Source organism: Diadema antillarum, unplaced genomic scaffold (genome assembly GCF_040938485.1).
Source record: "Diadema antillarum isolate AM-2024a unplaced genomic scaffold, OU_Dant_1.0 seq00000657_RagTag, whole genome shotgun sequence".
NCBI lineage: Eukaryota > Metazoa > Echinodermata > Echinoidea > Diadematoida > Diadematidae > Diadema > Diadema antillarum.
In genome coordinates, this window is record NW_027271569.1 from 524,020 (window position 1) to 543,836 (window position 19,817).

The 19,817-nt window shown below is 38.6% G+C and overlaps 1 protein-coding gene across 1 annotated transcript in view; it reads left to right on the forward strand.

Moving 5' to 3' along the window:
* Positions 1-802: 802 nt before the first annotated feature.
* Positions 803-19,817, forward strand: part of LOC139736599 (thyrostimulin alpha-2 subunit-like) — a 40,755-nt gene continuing 21,740 nt past the window's right edge. The window contains exon 1 of the mRNA XM_071647345.1: positions 803-988. The gene's annotated coding sequence lies outside the window, so the exon portion shown is untranslated. The remainder of the gene's footprint in view (positions 989-19,817) is intronic.

Genomic DNA, 19,817 nt, shown 5'->3' on the forward strand with positions numbered 1-19,817 from the left:
ATAGAAAACCTGAGCTGAGCTGTTAACTTGACAAACCCTGACGAGTTCGACGAGTTCGTGAAATACGAGGAAGAAAAGCAAATAAGTAACATGCCCCTATTACGTCCGAATGAGCTGAAAATCCTTGAGTTATTGTAGCAGATTAGAGAGAGAGAGAGAAAGAAAAAAAAGAGACAGAGAGCGAGAGAATATACAATTGTAAATTTGCTGAGATTTAGTTTGTTAAGAGATAAGTAGACTGAGACATCCAAATATTTACAGCGCGAGAAGCCGACTTCCCGCGTATAACAGGAATTACGGAGTGAGGAAAGAGAGCGCGGAAAGGGCGCATCAGTACACATGCATACATGGCCGTGTGTCGTCTGCTATGACTCGCCCACTGACGGGCAAACAACCGCATGAGGTTCCCGAGTGATGAGTCAGTAGTAGTTTTCTTCTCGAACAGCCACCAGATCGCGTTGCCTTGGTAACCTTATCAATACACGGCTCTCTTGAGGATTCCCATGTGGCGGAATATAAGGGAAAAGGAAGATATCTCAAGGGCTGCAGACAGCGTGATTGCCTTGAAGTTGATACGTCGATGCTGCTTTGAAGAGGGTAAGGAATTACAAGTTTTGTCGAAAGAATTCAAGGGCCACTGGACTTTGCACTCGTCGGTTTCGTCATTTGTGACGCTCGTTGCGGACTATACCTATGCTAGACGACTAATTACACTTTGCCACATATAAAGTGAAATAATACATACACACACACGAAAAGAAAAGACACTCAAAATCTCTTATGCTTCTCCAAGGAGGTTACAAGTGTGGACGTTTGGGATTAATAAGTTCTCGAGTTCTACTTCATTAGTGATAATTCGCTCCGTGTTGGGTCTTCTTGAAGAGGTCTGTCAAGCGCACGGCGTGCGGTCATCGCTGGAACGAGGAACAAGTCGCTCTTCTGTGGTCTTTATCTTAAACAAGGGAGGCAAAAATCAAGGGAATAAGTGGTAAGTTTGTCTGTCTCGTTCATAGATATGATTATTACATGTTGATGAAAACTCCAGGTTACTAACCTAATATTATGGGTGATTGAATCATCACTCAGTGTTTGATTTGCCCGCTGAAGTCATTACAAGCCCAATTATATACACTGTACTTGTAAATTAAAGCGCATTGTTAAATTAAAGAGTGTGTGCACGTGTGTGATTGCAGATTAGACATCAAGAAGAATAGTAATTGTAGGAGGGATGGGGCGACAATCGAGCAGTAAAGCAAGTCGATAACAAGTAAGTCCATACAAGTCATTATGTTTTAAGCTATGCATTCAGTGTTACACAATGAAACGATTACTGAAATTATACGGCATTAATTACACTCAGAACACTCTCACTATACCACGATATCAAGTTAGAATTGATATTGTACATGTATACAGACAATTTGTTCAGTTATTTTTCGTAAGTATTGTTAACAAACTTCTGGTTTATCATTCTCCATATCATCATTATAACTATAATTATCATTACTTATGACGGAAAGAGTAATACTGGCAGCTCATGCGATGCCCTTGGCTATACACACGCACGTACACATACGCACACATACACTCAAACACACACGCAATTAGCAATTGTGTTTCAGTCTAATACTTGCTATCCATTAGCCATCTTTAAAGTCAACTTTAATCTCGAACATCGGTGGTGCTCGCGTGGCAACACTGACTTGTGAAGCTGTGTTCAATCAAAGGCAAGATTCAATAAAAAAATAAGATCCAAGACAAATTGGATTATCTATGGGTTGAACTGTCTTCTTTCTTATAAGGACACTCTTCTTAAAGCAAAGTGGTGCCTATATGTTTGAAGCCACACAAATGTAAGACAATATTATTAGTGTGTAAACACAAAAGAAAAAAAAAACACACACTAGACAATAAATACCTGGCAGCTATGACAGCCTGAGATGTACATTCCGCTAGCTTTCTTTAAAGTAATAATCATCTCAGACATGCACATATTATATAATATAACCTTCTTCTCTTTGCATCATTTTGAAATTTCAATCTAAGATTCCATGTTTCATTTTGTCAGTCCTTTATCTAATTGTGTTTTGCTTTGTTTTGTTTAAGTTTGTTCCTTTATTTCACAGCCAGCGATGACCGTGAGGAATTGTTAATACGTGGGGCGAGGTGCAGGGTATCATTATCAATCACAGTAATTGCTTACCCGATATAAGGGGGAGGGGGATCCTGAAAACGGATATGTTTAGCTCCATATAGAAAGTAAGAACAACTCGTTAACTTACACGGTTCCTGTTATTGTTGTTCGATCATTGTGACATACATTCCTTGAAATATAACTGATGAAAGAAATACATCAGTTCAGCTGAATTTGAAGAAAGAGAGGTGTCGAAATCTCTCCTCGCCATAAATCTTTCCGCAACAAAATCTCCACCATCATGCTGACGGCAACTCTCATATAAATTCTTTCGGCAAGCCTTGATCGCAGGTCGTATTTTAACCGTCCCTTTTACATATTTTAAGCTTTCATATCCGGTCGTTTGAGGATTCAGGCTTTCAAATATGTTCACACTGTTGCTCTTCAAAGAATTAAGAGTTCGAATTCTGTTACATTTTATTTAAAAAATGAGAAAGACAGAGAGAGAGAAAAAAAAAAGAAAAGGAGAGGAGGAAGGATTGAGATGGAGATGGAGAGGAAAAGCATGACTAGTAAATGCTCCCGATGTGGATCCAAATATCAATCAAAGCCATGTGAAGGTCTGGTAGCGGTTGGCAGTACGATATAGTTGCGGTATACATATAGACATTAAGCCCAAGGCATTGGAGATTGCCTGAAGCCTATTACTTCCGGTTGTCCCACAATTCCCTTCGTTTGTATGAAAATCAGAGGAAAAAAAATCGTCTATAGAAATCGTGTAAGACTGAAACAGATTCATTCGGGGCATTAATTGAATGTGACAGATCGAAATACAGAAAAAACTCCTTCTACTTTAAAGGGTAATTCCAGACCAGCTAAAAGTTAGTCTGAAAAGAAAGAGTAAAATTTCATAAGCAAAATGTCGTAAATTTTATCAAAATCGAATAAAGTTTTTTTTTTTTTAAAAGTGAAGCTAGAGTTCTCAAGCAGTTGAGATGGATATATGCAGCTGAGTGGGTTGATGACATCATCACCTCACAGTTTTCTATCGATCACGTACAAAAATCTGACGAAAATGATTATTCCTGCAAACTATTAAAAGTGTAAATATCAAGTTATTCCTGGTTGAATTACTTCAAAATAATGACCAGTCAGTTATGTTTGGACTTAAAACTGGGCATAATTGCGTTAAAAAGGAATTTTCAAGATTGTCTGCACAAACTATGTGGCAAGTTGTAAGGCGATGACATCATCAGCTCATTCACTTTCATGTTCATATTGATTGGTCAAGAACTGTTTTGTTAAAAAGATCGAAACTTCACAATTTCATAACTTCTCTAATCCTTATCCGATTTTGATAAAATTTCACTATTGTACTGAACAATTTCAAGTGTGATTCTTTTTTTTTCCAGACTACTTTCAGCTGGTTCAGAATGTGCTCTTTAAATTTAGAAGTAGCTCGTTTATAACTTTGACCATTATGATGCTGAATGACGGAGAATGATACCGGTGACAATGTCGGTAGTCCCTTTTTTTTTTTTTTTAGTGATGCCTATCCAAGCCTCAAAGCGCTTTAATAACAAAGCTTTGTAACAGAACAGTTTAAGCACACCGAACACACTTATGACAAAGAGAAATGCACATGTTACCCTCATGCTGATGAACGTCAAAAGAGCTCGCTTCTGTGAGTTGGACAGTTTACGCGCGTACATACACACACACACACACACACACACACACACACACACACACACACACACACACACACACACACGCACGCACAGTCACGCATTCACGCGCACATGATAATGAAAATGGAGGCAAAACATGCAAAAAGACACACAAAAAATACTGTATACTCTCTCAGAAGCGATGTACTTTCACTTCACTTATGTTTGATTGAGGCTTGTGGTAAAAAAAAAAAAACGCGGTTGGAATTGCGTTGGGATGGTGGAAATGCAGGAATCAAATCCCATCCATACATCGGGACGAACGAAGAACATAAGAAGAGCCAAATTTATTCAACGAACGGTACAAAACCACTTGTTTAGAGTTCTGTCTGATTTATGGTTTTGGTGACGCAAGTAAAAATGTTGAGAGGAGTTGTCTATGCTTTTGTTTTTGTTTTTATTATTTTTGTTCTCCAGGTGACTAAAAAAATGGTGAATACAAATCTCTGTACAATCAAACAGGATTTTGCGGACAAGCCTTAAATGTGATCATTCAAATCCCGGAAGGGGAATAGATTGGTCATGAAAACGTGTGTGAAAATACATAAGTGTACAAGGTAATCCACTGTCCTCCAAACGTTATTATACCCAAAGGAATCCAATCAATAACAGCGGTCTTTCATCCCGTGGTCATCTAGACTGCATAAATTGGGTTATCTCATTTTATCTATTATAAACATGTATCACATTGCTTTACCTTTTCTTTTAAAGAAAAGGAGATATCAACTTCACGCATTACATGTACAATTTTGAATAGCTTCCTGAATATGGGAAGGACGTTTGTGTCTTTCCTCTTTGCTCCGCCAAACCATCAACGGATTTAATTGTACATGGAGCACATTGATTTCCCAGGGGGGTGACGACTGAGAAGGGACGTGTCGACAAAAAGCTACAGAGGATGCGGCGGCCCGGTAATAGGCCGAGTTGTCAGTACTCTCACCTATTGGATTAATTATACATGATATTTCTGAAATATACAGAGGATGCTGAATGAAGCTCACGCAATAAATGCGTTCGGCGTGCTATCTAAATATGGGGCTGATATCAAATGAATGTGACTAGAGGTGGTTGCACTCATTTGCAAGCAGAGATTCACTAATTTTCATTTGAGAATAATAAATGGATATTTTTCAATAGATACCTTCTATTAATCATATATATATATATATATATGTATATATACATATATATATATATATATATATATATATATATATACATGTATTTATATACATATATATATGGGCCGTGACGCGAGAAAAGGGCCCTTAGGGCATTAAATACCGAAAATGAGTTTTCACCTCCACATTGTAGAAGGAACTCTGACGTATTTAGATATGCAAACCTTTTTCTGAAATTCCAATCCTAAATAACCCCATTACAAAATTTTAAAAAGCATGTTTTGTCCAAATCCTGTCATTTTTTGGATGCGTCTATGCATGCGCGCGCAGTTAGCTAGTCGATCTGTTTTGCGCGTATTGCTTTGTCAAACTTCCGCGCCGTTTTCTGGCGTTTGCGCGCAGCAGCGCTAAGGGCCCTTTTCTCGCGTCACGGCCCATATATATTAGGGAGCTTTAGATTTTGACGCGCGGACGTTTGAGCCGACGCTTGCGCTGGACGTTCTCCTCTTCCTGCGTCGTGTGGAAAAGTAGCTTTAGATTACGCTGGGACGCAACATATAAAAAATAAAATCGCGCCCCCATATGATCAGTGCATGAAGAAGCTCTCTACGTCGCAAACTGTGCGGACGTGAAAATAGCCCAGTACGCGTAGTAAACAACTCAGGCGACGCAAGCTAAAAATAGATTGACTTTACGCGCGCTACTGCGCAAGCTCAGAACATGTTTTTTTCCTTTGAACGTCCGCGCGTCTAAAATCTAAAGCTCCCTAGATTTGAAGGGACTAAAATTCTTGCTCAATCTGCTACCAGGTCTTGATGTAAAATTAAAGGATCTGGTTAGAGTGCCCATTGTATCATTTCGTTTTTGATTGCTGAAGCTGCTTTCAAATCAATCGGCTTTCATAAAGTGGACTAAATCGAATCAATTAGACACACTATTTTGCGACTGTAAATGCGATGTCTAATATTAGTTGATATCATCATCTTGTATGTCAGTCTAAACTACAGAAACCGTATTTCGTTTCTAGACGCCCACGAGGTGCATGATGGCCTTGACCTATTCTGGAGAAGTTGAGGGAGGGGGAGGGGTGATGTCTCCATAACAAGGGAAGAGCTCGAAAGGAAGAGATAAATCCCTTTGAAAAAAAAAAAACATCGGAAGGCTTTTGAACATTAATAAATCTATTGGAAATTGCGCTCAAGGACACGCAGCACTATACGGCTCCATCGGTAATTGAAATAGTGACGTGGATGTTAAGAAGCCGGATTAAAACAATGGCTTTTGTTTTCGACAGAACACGTGAATGCAAGTCCATTATGAATTTCAGTGTAATTTTCAGTTGTCCTTGTTTTCCTCCCATGCAATTATGATTTTTTTTTTTCTGGCTGTAATCACACCAACGAAACAGAATGAGAGTTGTTTTTATCATTAGTGGGAGAATTACAGTGAGTTATGGTATGGGCGTAATATGATTATGATCAGCATCATAATTCAAAATTAAAGGGAACTCCATTACATCTGTTGGGTAAGAGCAGGTATCATTGATCAATTCCTATATAGCCAGCATCTGAGTAAACTTTATTTTTCCCCAATAGCAAAATCTTCTATAGCATTTTACATCAGAGCCGTTTTTTGCTTTAATGAATGATTAAACAGGTAGTGATTACGAATTTTTGATAAAGATGATGACGATGAAAACAATGATAACAATGATAACAAGGGTTGATCATAAAAGAGAGAACTTTACTTATCTCACATGGTCATAATATTCCCTGTTTGCATTTTCCACCCTTTATCTTGGATTCTAATCATTACTTTTCGTCCTCACCTCTATCCTTGTAAATCTGCACACAAGAAGGAGCGGAAAATACAACACAATGTCGAATCAATGCCGCCGTAATCCGAGCTTAAGAGAGTTTCACTCTCTGGACAGCTCTTGGTACGAACGCCGCTAAGTGGCTGCGCTGCCGTTGCCATGGAAATTATCATTGCAAGACATCGACTTCTTTTCCCCCCAAAGCGGGGAAATGAAATCTTAGCGATTGTTTATCTCTCCTCTATAACACGTCAGAACGTATTCCCTAATGACATTTCCACAGCTTCATCATTAATCAATATCAATATATCAATATACATACATACATCCATATCATACATACATACATATATACATACATACATAGATTTAGATATACATTTACATAATCATACATGTATATCGATGTAAGAAATAATTATCAACTTTATGTTCATTGTGTAGGCTTGTAGGATTAATGTGTGCATATTATCACATAATGTTTATAATACATTAGGTAAGATCACCACGTGTCTTTTAGCTAAATCTATTCTTGCATGGAGATGAACTGGAATACATAGGCCTAATCATACGTGGATTTTTATATAAGAATATGTCAACTTTATGTTTTTTGTTTGAGATTGCAGGATCAATGTGTGCATAATTATTATCACATATACATGTACATTGAATGCAATCACAACGTGTCATGCATAGAGATGAACTGGAATAGGCCAAACGTACATAATTGTAGTCTCTTGCAGTATGTAAATGTTATGATTACATTTCATTCTTAAGCCTTGTAATATTCTCTAGAGAATAGAATCTGAATTATTGTACTTCTGGACTCGCGCAGTGTTGGGAAAATCACAGAAGCGTGCAGACCCCACCCCCAACACATATACACACACACTTCAAACATGCCAACACGGATGTGAGCATGTGGGCCATGACTATACGATGAGTTTAACGAAAGCGGAGTTTTGCTTTGCTTTGTTTGTGGCGCTTTCCCTATTAGAATCATAATACGTTTGAAGCATTATAACCCTCTCATATACCACCCTGCATACATTATAGAGTATGGCTGCATCGGAATGATAGAGACACCGGAACGAAGCGTTTACTAGTGGATCAACTCCCTGGGGTTGAGCTAGAAGACATTAAACGACCTTCCAGTGCTACTGATTTGCTTATGATTATGTGTGCAATTACAACGTTAATCACACGATAAGTGTGTCAATGGCGCACCCCATAATCATATTGCGGTTCAAAGCATCACATGTATACATAAAGCTTTGCTTTGAGTCTGTGCAATGAATGGGAGGTGACGGTGGTAAAGTGATGTTGAGGATATTATAGTAATCAGTTTCTGGACGGCTTTGTCGGCTTCAATGAGCTGTCATTTACGTATGTTATAAAAGAGGATAATAATTATGCCACTTTTTTTATTTGCATGAATATAATGGAATAAAGGCATCTCATCTAATCATAAGAATAAGAAGAACCATTCTGTGAAACCAGTTTTAGAGTAGAATGCTACTGACTTGATAACCATTTTCATTTGTGTACTGGTCGAGCAAGCACAGTTGATTATCATAATGTGACGATAACTATAAAAAAAGAAGACCATAGTGCTTTGAGCGCTTTACTAATTAATTGAATATAAGATAATCGAATGACGAACCTTTCTTGCTTGCCTTGGGAAATAAACAATATTATTCACTGTGCCTAAAAACGCAGGAAAACATGGCGTTTTATAAATCGTTTTGTTCATCAATGACCCCATTATTACAATGAACCGTATTGCACCTTATTGAAAGATAAGGCCTCATGCCCTGAGTAATGTCATACACCATTTATAGAAACTCACGAGGCATTGGAAATAGGTTGTATAGCGCATGAGAAGAGAAAAAAACCAATAACATTCGTCTATGAGAATGCCCTGACATCAGTCTTGTCAAGCACTGATGAAAACCTGCTAGCGCCATAGATTTTTCTGACAGTTTGTATAACACTCGAAAACCGGCTAATGTTATGGAATATTGCACAATTATTTGTACGAACTGCCTGGGGACAATAGTGTGTGTCTTCATGCCCGATTGCTCGGCGTTATTATCAAAACAATAATAATATGTCATCATATACTTTGATGGCTATCTGCTGCGAGATGACATTCTTATCACAAAGAAGATCTGAGAAATGAATACAAAATATATCTTGTTTGATCACTCTCGACATGCGAGCATATATTGCTTTTCAACTTGTTTAGGTCACTCGCACACGGTCAATATTGTCGCAAAATTCGCCGCCAGGAAGTGGCTACATTGTAATAAATCACGAGACACTAAATCTGTAAGGAGAACTTTGAAAAACATATATTCGTTTGTATGTCTTAAGAAGTCTGGGTAGTATGGGGAAACATGTGTATATATGGTTCTTTAACAAAGCAAAATATATCATGCGCGATATCCTTCATATACGTACAGTTTGTGTGCGCTTACAATATTCAATGCGATCTAAAGTTTGTGTTTATCCAAAATGTAAAAGTCGTGTAGTAATCATGCCTATACTGCCGTCATTCAAGAGCAGCTTGAACCATTTCGTGGTGTGACGTCAGAACTGGTGTCTGCTTGATTGTTACATGGAAGGGATATACTCTGATGTAATAAAGTGGTCACCGAGGGTGAATGTATGAAGTCATAGTCTTTATAGATTGAGTGCTGCAGAATACCGCATGTATCAGTATTTTATTATAGCATAGAAAACAATTCCAGAATGACTTGATATGCAGAATCAATAGTAACGCTTTGCACAATCTGGATCAGCATGAGAATAGAAAAAAAATAGTGATTTGACGTCACTTATAAGCAAGGAAAATGTCCTGATATTATGTGCACTTCACTGATGTCATCAGATAATGTGCCCATATGAGCTTCCTTCTTGTTTGATCCGTATCTGCAACTTGAAAGACACGGTGTCTTCTTTTGTGCGCGGGCTGAGTTAAAGATAATATGAAGTTTTGGTACCTCAAAAGTTTCCCTGAGTTTCCTTGTCTTAGTTTGTGTTTCAGGTTAAAGTATCTTTCATACAACTAACACTGTGAGACTTACTCGCCCCAAAGTGTTCTCACGTCTTAGTAATCATGCAATAATGGTTTCGTACAATACGTGTACATTGATTATCGCGGTACCGCGTCAAGTCAAACTAACGGCTCGTTCGAATTTTTCAGAGCCCGCTCTGCTCTGGTACGAAACCATTATTGCATGATTACTAAAACATGAGAGCACTTTGGGGCGAGTAAGTCTCACAGTGTTAGTTATATGAAAGATACTGTAACCTGAAACACAAGCTAAGACAATGAAACTCAGGGAAACTTTTGAGGTACCAAAACTTTATATTATCTTTAAAGTGACGATCAAACACATAGGCTGGAGGTGAATATTTGATGGTTTCACATTATACTTCATGGTTTTACAACATCTATTTTATTAATCTCTTTGCAACGCAGGTATATGTTTATCTTTCTTTTCCATGAACAACATTTTTCTTTCTACATTGTATCTCGCACCTTTGTAAATGAACGAATATTTCTAGTGAAATTATTTTATAATCTCTTTCTATTTATCGTTCTCTCTTTGCGTAGTATAAAGCTCCTTTTCAAGCATTTCTCTTTATGTACGTGTGTATGTATTTTGTTTCATACACGTCTGTCTCTGTTTGTCCGTTTATCTTTTTATCATGTTTATCTATTGATCCATCTATTCTTATATCTATTGTTATTGTCCATTTTTTATTCTGCCGTATCTATTTCCCCTTCACCCTTTTCCCACTTTTTTCATCTTTCTCTAAATCTCGCTTATCTTAAATCCGTCTCCACACGATGGTTTCACCCCGGAAGTACTTCTGCGCGTCCCACGACGCTTCCTAATACGTCCTTCCGCCGCAGATTATTGACATTCCCAAAGTCCTCTTGCCCCGCCCCCACAGCTTCACACCCCTCTGAGAACGCGCGGCAAATCGGACCTTCAATGTTCAAACTTTGAGAGCTCTCCCGTGGGTTTCGACACGTGCTTTCATCGGCACTCGACCCCGTTTTCGTCGTCTGCGGACGTGGTTAAAGCAGGGTGAATTATACGCTTTCCCCCACAAACTCGTATTAGTTTTATTCTATTCCTGGATTGTATTCTCTGTTAATTTTTCTTTGGATCATTCTATATCGCAGGAGTCAGAGCTAGAGACCCACAGTATTGTGCTTTTTGAATCATTTAGCTCGTAAACCGGAGTCTGGTTCTCATTGTGGCTAAACAATTGTTGTCTAACAAAAAAAAAAATAATGATAATAATAAGATTAAGTGTAATGTTATTGAGCGAGCGCATCCACATACATGTCGTCAGAGTTATTTATACAATAATGATGATATTTTCCAGTCGTTCTCGTGCAACTTATTCCCCAAGAGACCGCTTGCGTTACTGCTTGATGAGAATTTTGTTTCAGTCCTCATAGCGTTTGATAACACTGATAGAATTCTTCACAACCTACGACAAAGAAAAACCTTTATCAAATCTTGTGTATCGAAACCCCCTCTAACTGCCATTCCTGTGTTTCTTGTGAAATGTAAATTACGAAACAGGGGTATTTCATTTTATTTCATTTCATTTTCTTATTTGTCCAAATTATGTATAAAAACATGATAAATTTGGTTTTGTCACACATTCATCATGGACACATCTTGACAATAGATGAACAAGAAATTACAGTCATTACATATAACATCGAATGGATACTTTAAAAAATACATACACAAGGAACTAAACATTCAGTCAAAACACAAACTTCTTCCTTAAAACATTGCTCCATAATTGAGCTAGTGAAAATGGCGAGGATGTAAAATGATATGCTGTTTGTGTCCTAGTCGTATACCGAGTCCCATTGAGAGTCAAGAGACAAGCCAGCTATCGTATTGATTTTAACATTGATCTTAGCCTTGAGAAGACGGCATGTTTAAAAGGAACACCGACTGTTAAAGACGTATTAAGGAATGAATCCTGCCCGATGGCATTTCCGGGACAAGATAAAACGGAAACGCAAATGCCAAGTCCCTTGCAAGAGTCAGGCATATGATAGCCACAGGTAGACGCTCAAAGAGGTAAACGTCCAAAACTCGAGATACACACACAAAAAAACAACAACAACAAACCGCATGGTATCATCATTCATGCGTTTTGGTGTCCCCGGAAATGGATCGAAGGATACGACAGATTCTATTCGTAGCATGAAATACGGCCTCACTCTCTGTCGCCTCTGAGCGCACTGCAAGTTACTGATATAAACACTGGTATCAAAAAGGTGGACAGAAGTTGAGGCATCGTCATCCCAATGGCCACTTCCTTGCATTTAAATGGAAAGAAAGATGATACATGTGAGGTGATGGGGAAGAAACGCCTTCCATCACACCCCCTCCCCCTTCCTCTTCCCGGTGGATGCATTTTCAATTATGGCTCGTTCTCAAGAAAACATTACTCTAAGTCAGAATCGAGATCTTGCGAAACAAATTCGAAACTTGATCGGTGGTATTCTTGTGACGGGTATGAGAATGGTCTTCTTTACCGAGCAAGCCTCTTCGATGTTTTATCTGAGACAACCATGTCGTTATTATTATCCATGATACGTCGGATATGTTGTATCAGTTTCAGTTTAGTTTAATTGCATATTTCTAGAGAAAAAAAGACCCATACATTGTGGTAACATAAAACCGTAATAACATGTAAGAAAATATATTTTTTATATCTCACAAATAAAAGAAACATACAGTAAAAGTCGTAATGGCCATTTGCTTTATTATTGTAAATGTTAAAGGGAGAAGTGAACGTGAAGGAGTCTACGAAAAGCTAAAGTTTGAAATATTTGTTTATTACCTATGAGTCTATAGAGGGACGTACACGGTAGAACATCTTTTTCAAGAATGTGATCATCCAGCAAGATTGGAACTCAGGACCTGCTGTTTGAAAGCCCGAAACCTCAATCCATTGACCACAGTGCTCCCAGTTGTTGCAGCATCTTGTCCGATGTTTCAGAAGGAGTCGAACCTTTGACCTTCAATGGAAAAGTTAGTTGCCCTTCCAACTATACCACGTGTTTGTTTGTTTTTTAATCCATTATATCAGCATTCTAGAATTTGTGTTGCCCAACTCGCATAATCTCTACATTTGCAGGAAGCAAATTCGACTGGAAAAGGAAAGAAAAGAACAAGAGTGGTGGCATGGCAACAGTTCATTTCCCCCACCTCCCACCCTGTGCTCCTTAATATATTCACCTCTGTATATTTAGCGTCCTACACGCAGCAGATTATGTGAGATGCGGTTTACTGCGCCTGCGAATATGCCTGATTGATGTATACTCGTGGCGAATTTTTCCATGCCGTCCAGTCCAACGGAGAGAGTCATTAGGAGGCTTTAGAGTGAGGTATACGAATCTCGATCGTAACGGACAAGCTCGATTCCACGTCTTGATGAAATTAACCACTTTTGCTATCCTAGTGCCCAGGAATTAGGTCTAGAGTTTAGGTTGAGTGAAATGTCGGACCGGAAAAAAAACCAGAGAAACATTCCCACCATGAACATAATGTACCGCAAGTCCGAGAAGCAATGCCTTACATTTCCATTAGATTTCCTGAGTTCTCTACACTTTCCTTTCTCTTTCCTTTTGCTTTTATACTTCCGTTATGTTCATTAGTTGTTGTTGGTGTTGTTTTCTCTTCTCTCCTGCTGCCTCGTATTTTCTCTTTTCTTGGTTATCTTTGCTTCTTGTCTATGATTCGTAGCTACTTTATGACACCTGTTTGAATGATTACCGGCTTGATGAAATTCCGTTTTGGACGGATCTCTGTTCTTGTCGTGTTTGTTGTTAACCTAAAAAAAAAATTCCTGTTTCCAGTAGCTGGTAACGATATCTCTCCAGGGTAATTGTCTCAATTAAATATTATTTTTGTCGTATCATTAATGTCCATATGTTTGACATCAAACTAATGAGTACTCGAAAATAAATGATTGAATCGTTGTATTGATACGATATATTCGTCAGTTTTCATGATATAGCCGAGCCTAGTTTGGATGGTTGTATTCCGGGGGAGAATGGCCTCTTCAATGCCGGTCGGAGAAATAGGCCTAAAAGTTGTTGCAGCATCAGTGCCATGTGATGCCATTTTCGTTGTCATAATCATCGTCATCACCATCATCATCACCATCATCATCATCAGTAGACGGAAATAGTAGGTGGTCCTGTCAAGACTTCTGGTCGTTCCTTCGTGTAGTACATGATGCTACCTAAACTTATAATGTACATGCGTGGTGGATGAACGGACAGGTACATTCCTAAGGGGAGAGGATTGGTGTAGGGAAGACCAGTGCTTGCCCAACCTAGACTTGAAAGTATTGAGTAAAGAACCCGAGATTATTGTCCTATTCGACATTTCAGTAAATAAAACAGCTGTAAAAGATTTACTAAGTTTTAGCATCTATTGTCCAATATGTGGACACGTTTCTGAGATAACGATACCAAGAATTCTTCTGTTGAATCATTGGCGGCAAGTCAGATGTTAATAGGAGTGGATTTAATCCCTCGTGGAATATACCCATCGCTCACCACTCGGTAACCGTTCCAGATTCCACTGGCACTGGCGGAGCGTCGACATAATTATATCCACGCGATTACATGTAGGATCAACGAGTTTTGAGATGATAACTGACGAGAACACGTGTTACTCTTCGATGGAATTGCATATGTGCCGATACACACCGTCCATTGCCATCCATGTGGCATCATGCTTCCCAGTGCGAAGGTCTTTACGGAGGTCTCCAGGAACCGTTTCACGAAATTTGTCAGCCCTGACAAGTTGTCATTCTATGACGATTATCACAGTAACAGTCAGTGACCGGAGTTTCTCAGCCAATCAAAACCAAGGATTTTACTGAAATTGTCAGACTTAAAACTTCCATGAAACGGTACACAGGGGGCATTTCATGAAGCCTTTTGTCAGATTTTTTTTTCCTGATAAACTGTTATAAGCTACTAAAGTCCTTGCATTCAAGTGGTTGAGAGCAAATTCGTCCGACAAACTTGTCGGACAAATCGCTTCATGAAATGTCCCCAGGTGTCTTCCGATGTCTCTCTTTCTGTTCAAGAATAGACGCCACCTTTACATCTACCGATCTCGAGCCTGATTTAATAAGCTCTGCACTAAAATTGGTAGAAGAATAGATGAATCACTAGGATTCTACTGGCCTCCAGAATAACGATATTGATCTATCGTAAGATCGCAAGCCTTCGATGGCACCCAAGAAAATAATCAAAAAGTTAATGTCGTCTTTACTTCGAACAGAAAATCTCTCCGCCCCTTATTTTGTTTTGTTTTTTTTAAAGAAGGCTATGCAGTCTTTTCTGTACACACACACAAAAAAAAAAATTGCTCACTTTAAGAGAGGGACTTACAATATTTCACACTCTGTGTCTACCCGGAAACCATATGATATCTCAACTTGTTGGAAGTACGGACACCCACTAAAAAGGAACTCTGCTTTGAGCATAGGAGTCGATGTACATGACCAAAAAACAAAAACAAAAACAAAAAACCCAGCACATACAGCTCATTATAGCATTATGGTATGCTGATACAACGGTGCACGTCATTTTAGATGATTTTTTTCCTTTAATTTCTTACATTGATACTGTTTTTCTGGGACCGAAAGGATTCTGCACTGTCAACACTCGAAGCTTGACTCTTGACTCTTCACCTGCTAGTAACGAGCTCGTGCGTGAAGTCCACCGATGATATCAAGCCCTAAGCAAACTGTGCTTCAACCTCGACACGATGTCGATGAACTGTAGTGACACGAGAAAAAAAAAAGAAAAAATAAAACAACCCACGAATCATTCTACACTACATCCTCGAATTGAGATGGATGAGAGAGCCAGCAAGCCTGTGAGTGGGTTTTATTGGATACGTGCGTTAACGTTAACTTATTTTTCCCGTTCCGTTCTCATTAGCATCACTGAGAACGTCATTCCTGGGACATGAATCCCCATGCTCAAGGAATGACTGTCAATGTCCTTTGTTTATCATAGATTGACAATAACTGCGCAGAGTGCTGAATCAAGTCGGGTGTTGTTCGTTATTTCGAAGGTTCGTCATTCTGAATGTTCGTTATGACGCGAAGCACAAATTTTGTATACCTACATGTTTGTTCATGCGAATATGAACAAAAAAGAAAGGTTTGTTATTCCGAAGGTTTGTTCATCAGCCAAAATGGAAAGAAAAGGTGCGTGTACTATTACGAACCTTTGGAATTACGAATATCATTTCATTTTCGAATTAACGACTCTTCGGAACAATGGACATTTTTTTTCTTTTTCGTATTAACGAACCTTCGGAATATCTGTTACCATCAAATCAATGGTAGGCATACACTAGCGTGGTCCTCGATAGAACTTGACCCTGTTTCAGTCCGTGTCCTTCTATGCAGTGTAAAGTACTGATATTCACGAGAGATCGAGAAGAAATTCTTTTAAGCAATGCAGAAGCAGTACGTGACAAAATTTGCGATGATAACCTGGTGGTTGGAGAAAGAGAATATACTCCTCAAATGAAATCGTTAAAGCTATAGATCCGCTTTAAATCCCCCATACAGAGAACTTAAATTTGTTTCTTTCATCACCTTCTTTTGTACCAATAGCACCAATAATTGTATGGAAAAAGAAAAGAAAAAACAAACTTTTTTGTGATTCATTCTATTATAGAATCTACATAGTTTCGAGAATAAACAATATTTCATTAAGCTCGAACAAGATTTGATGATCAATGTAGCGTTTATAATTATAACATACATGTACATATTCGTGTCTGTATTCACAAGTACTTCAGCATTATTTTGTAATGCCTCGCTCACGTATCAAATTTGTCAGTATCTCAAGCAAGCAAGCAATGACAGCAATGACTACGACGACGACGACTACGACGACGACGACGACGATGATGATAATTATAGTAATAGTAATGATAATAATGATGATAATAATAATAATATTAACAATAATTACAATGATAATGATAATATAAAAGAGTTATGTTTATTACAATTAAGGCTTGATGTTTCTCTGTCAAGAACGAAAAAAAAAATAGCTTGGAATATGTGATTGAAGTTCTGATGGCCTTAAGTGAAATGGCCTCCATTTCAGCTTTCACCATGTTAACCAGTGATATTTATTTGTCTGATTCATAAGAACCATAAGACTCTGAAATGAAATATGACAAGAAAGGTCTGAATTCAACTTAAGAACATGCAGCCGTATATATTGGGGGGGGGGGAAGGATAATACAGTAGCTGAAAAATGTGTTTTTCACCTCGCTTGACTCAAACTGCGGAATTTCTCGGTGCAATATTCATAACCGCTTTTATTACGGGGAAAACTGGCAGGAGTGTGACGGCTGCCCGCAATAACTCATCTAGTATTCATGAGAAGTTGAAAATTGATGAATGGAAATGGTTACTGGTAATTTATGGCGGAGATCATATAAGCCATTCAACATTATTCAATGTCCAATATTTGGCACGTTGTTGCTGGTTTCTTCTATTTTTATTTGTATTCTCGTGTGTATTCGACCTCAATATTTTGTGGGGTTTTTTTTCACTAAAACGAGGACGCACACAAAAACATCACACATATACGCACAAATACATAAACCACTCAAGCACACACATACACACACAGACAAGCACACACACGCACGCACACACTCAAACACTCACACACATGAATGCTTTCTCCCCACACACAGTCACACATACCACACACACACGTACACACTCAAGCACTCACACACATGAATGCTTTTTGCCACATACTCTAACACTCACACACATGAATACTTTCTCCCCTAGGAATAATCTTCTCATCTCCATTTCTCCCTCGGCCTATTGCGTCAGGCGAGTCAAAAACACAGCTGATTTACGTCAATTTACCAGGCGTACTTCTGGTACTGATTGACAAAAAACAAACAAACAAACAAACAAACAAACAAACAAACAAACAAACCCAGATTGGGTAGTAGTAATAAACTGGCAAGGTCGTTATAAGGCACGAAATAATAATATTATTTCTTAATTCATCTTGCCAAAATATGTATTTGTGTTCTTTTAAATCCCACATATACCTCTGAGAAATTCACCTGTTGATTTAGTACATAAAGTAGAATCTAATGCTCAGCAGGTATGTGTATACATTGCAGCTGTTCACTATATTTGATTAACTGCATTCTTCGACTGGATGTAAGTTTTATAATCATTATAAACCTCTCCTGAAATAAGCGGAAGCAAGTTGGATGCTCCCACTCTCTTTCTAAATGACTTTTAATTAAGCCAGGACGAAATAAAAAAAGCAAGTGCTGCATGGTGACAGTAACTATTCGTGGCGTCATAGGGGAGCGTTGATATGGATATCGGTTTCGTTTTACCATTCATGAATCTGTCGTGCATCATGTTCTCAGAAAAGGAACACACAAACACACACAGACACACACACAGACACACACAGACACACACACTCACACCCCAACACGTCCCGTCCTATACTCCTCCAAGCCCCTGACACCCCCCCCCCCCCTCCCGCCCGACGTGCAGGGAGACGTCATGCGGTTGAATGCGCGTCAGGATCCTGATGAATTTACGGAACTGGGGCCGGTCGCTTGTCATTTGGTTGGCGTGATGCTGCATGTACTCGGCCAAAAGAAAAAAAAGGGGGGGGGGAGCCTAGGATAAACTCATTCGGCGCTAGGTTATTTCCATATTCGTGCCGTTTTCCTTCAAGTTTTGATTGCACTGGTCGTAAGACAGGTGCGCAGACAGCGAAAAATACTGTTGCTTCCACAGGGCTCTGGTAGACGTTGCGTTTCGAGTTACATTCCACACCATAACATTGACTTTAATGAACTGCGTAGAGAACAGAATGGGAAATGTTTTATCGAAATTGGATCTAAAATCAAGAAAGTTATGGCACCTTAAAGCGGTCCATGCACGTTTTACACACAAAACAGAAATAGGAGCGATTTAGCTGAGTGGTGATACCATGGAATTACAAATCCCATCATTTGCCTTTTTACACAATCTTTAGAAAATGCCTTTTTCTGACGTGAAATAAGAAGACGAAAGCTTGAATCATTTGCATAAAAATTTTTGCTGCGTTGCAGTAATAGAACCTACTGATCATGATTCTTTTTAAGGGGGACGTGGTGTATTTAACCACCAGTAAACAATTAATTTTTGCTTTCATGTTATATTTTTGCGCACAACCAAATCGCAAGACTTATGAATGGGATGATCTCTATCTTCCATGCATATTTTCAATATGCCTATCTCGTATAAACATACATTTTACATTTGAAACTTTTACATTCCACAGGTTTTAATATGATCTCTGCATATGGTTTATAAAAACCGTCTGATTCATACTATCTATCAAAGTCTGGCTGAAGTTGATGTGAACTTCAACTTTAAAGATGCCACTGCTGAGCGGTTTATATTTCATTCGTTCAATGTCGAAAAGAGCAGTTATTGATAATGTCTAAATCAAAACTAGAACAATGTGATGTATTCTATTCCCCCCTCTGCAGCCGAACAATGAGATAACTACAAAAAGTGATGACGCAGAGACAGTAATGTTTTTTTTCTCATGAATTCACATGAGCATACCATGACTTTTTCCGTCCTCCGTATCACGGATAAAATAGCATCACGAGCTGCTAAAAAGCGTTTATAGAAGGTTCGAATTTCGGCACCTTGAGACTTATATAGGGTTTGCATCATGTATTGCTATAGGAGAGAAAATAAAAGAAGGCTAAAACCTCGAGCAACTAACAACGATTTTCTTTCAGATTTGGACGTGATGATTCCCAGTTTGGACGCGATGCTAGACGCAATGATTATTGTAGACAAAGAGCGTCTTTGTTCTGATCAAGCAGGAGCATCCCACGACAAATAAGTTTAAA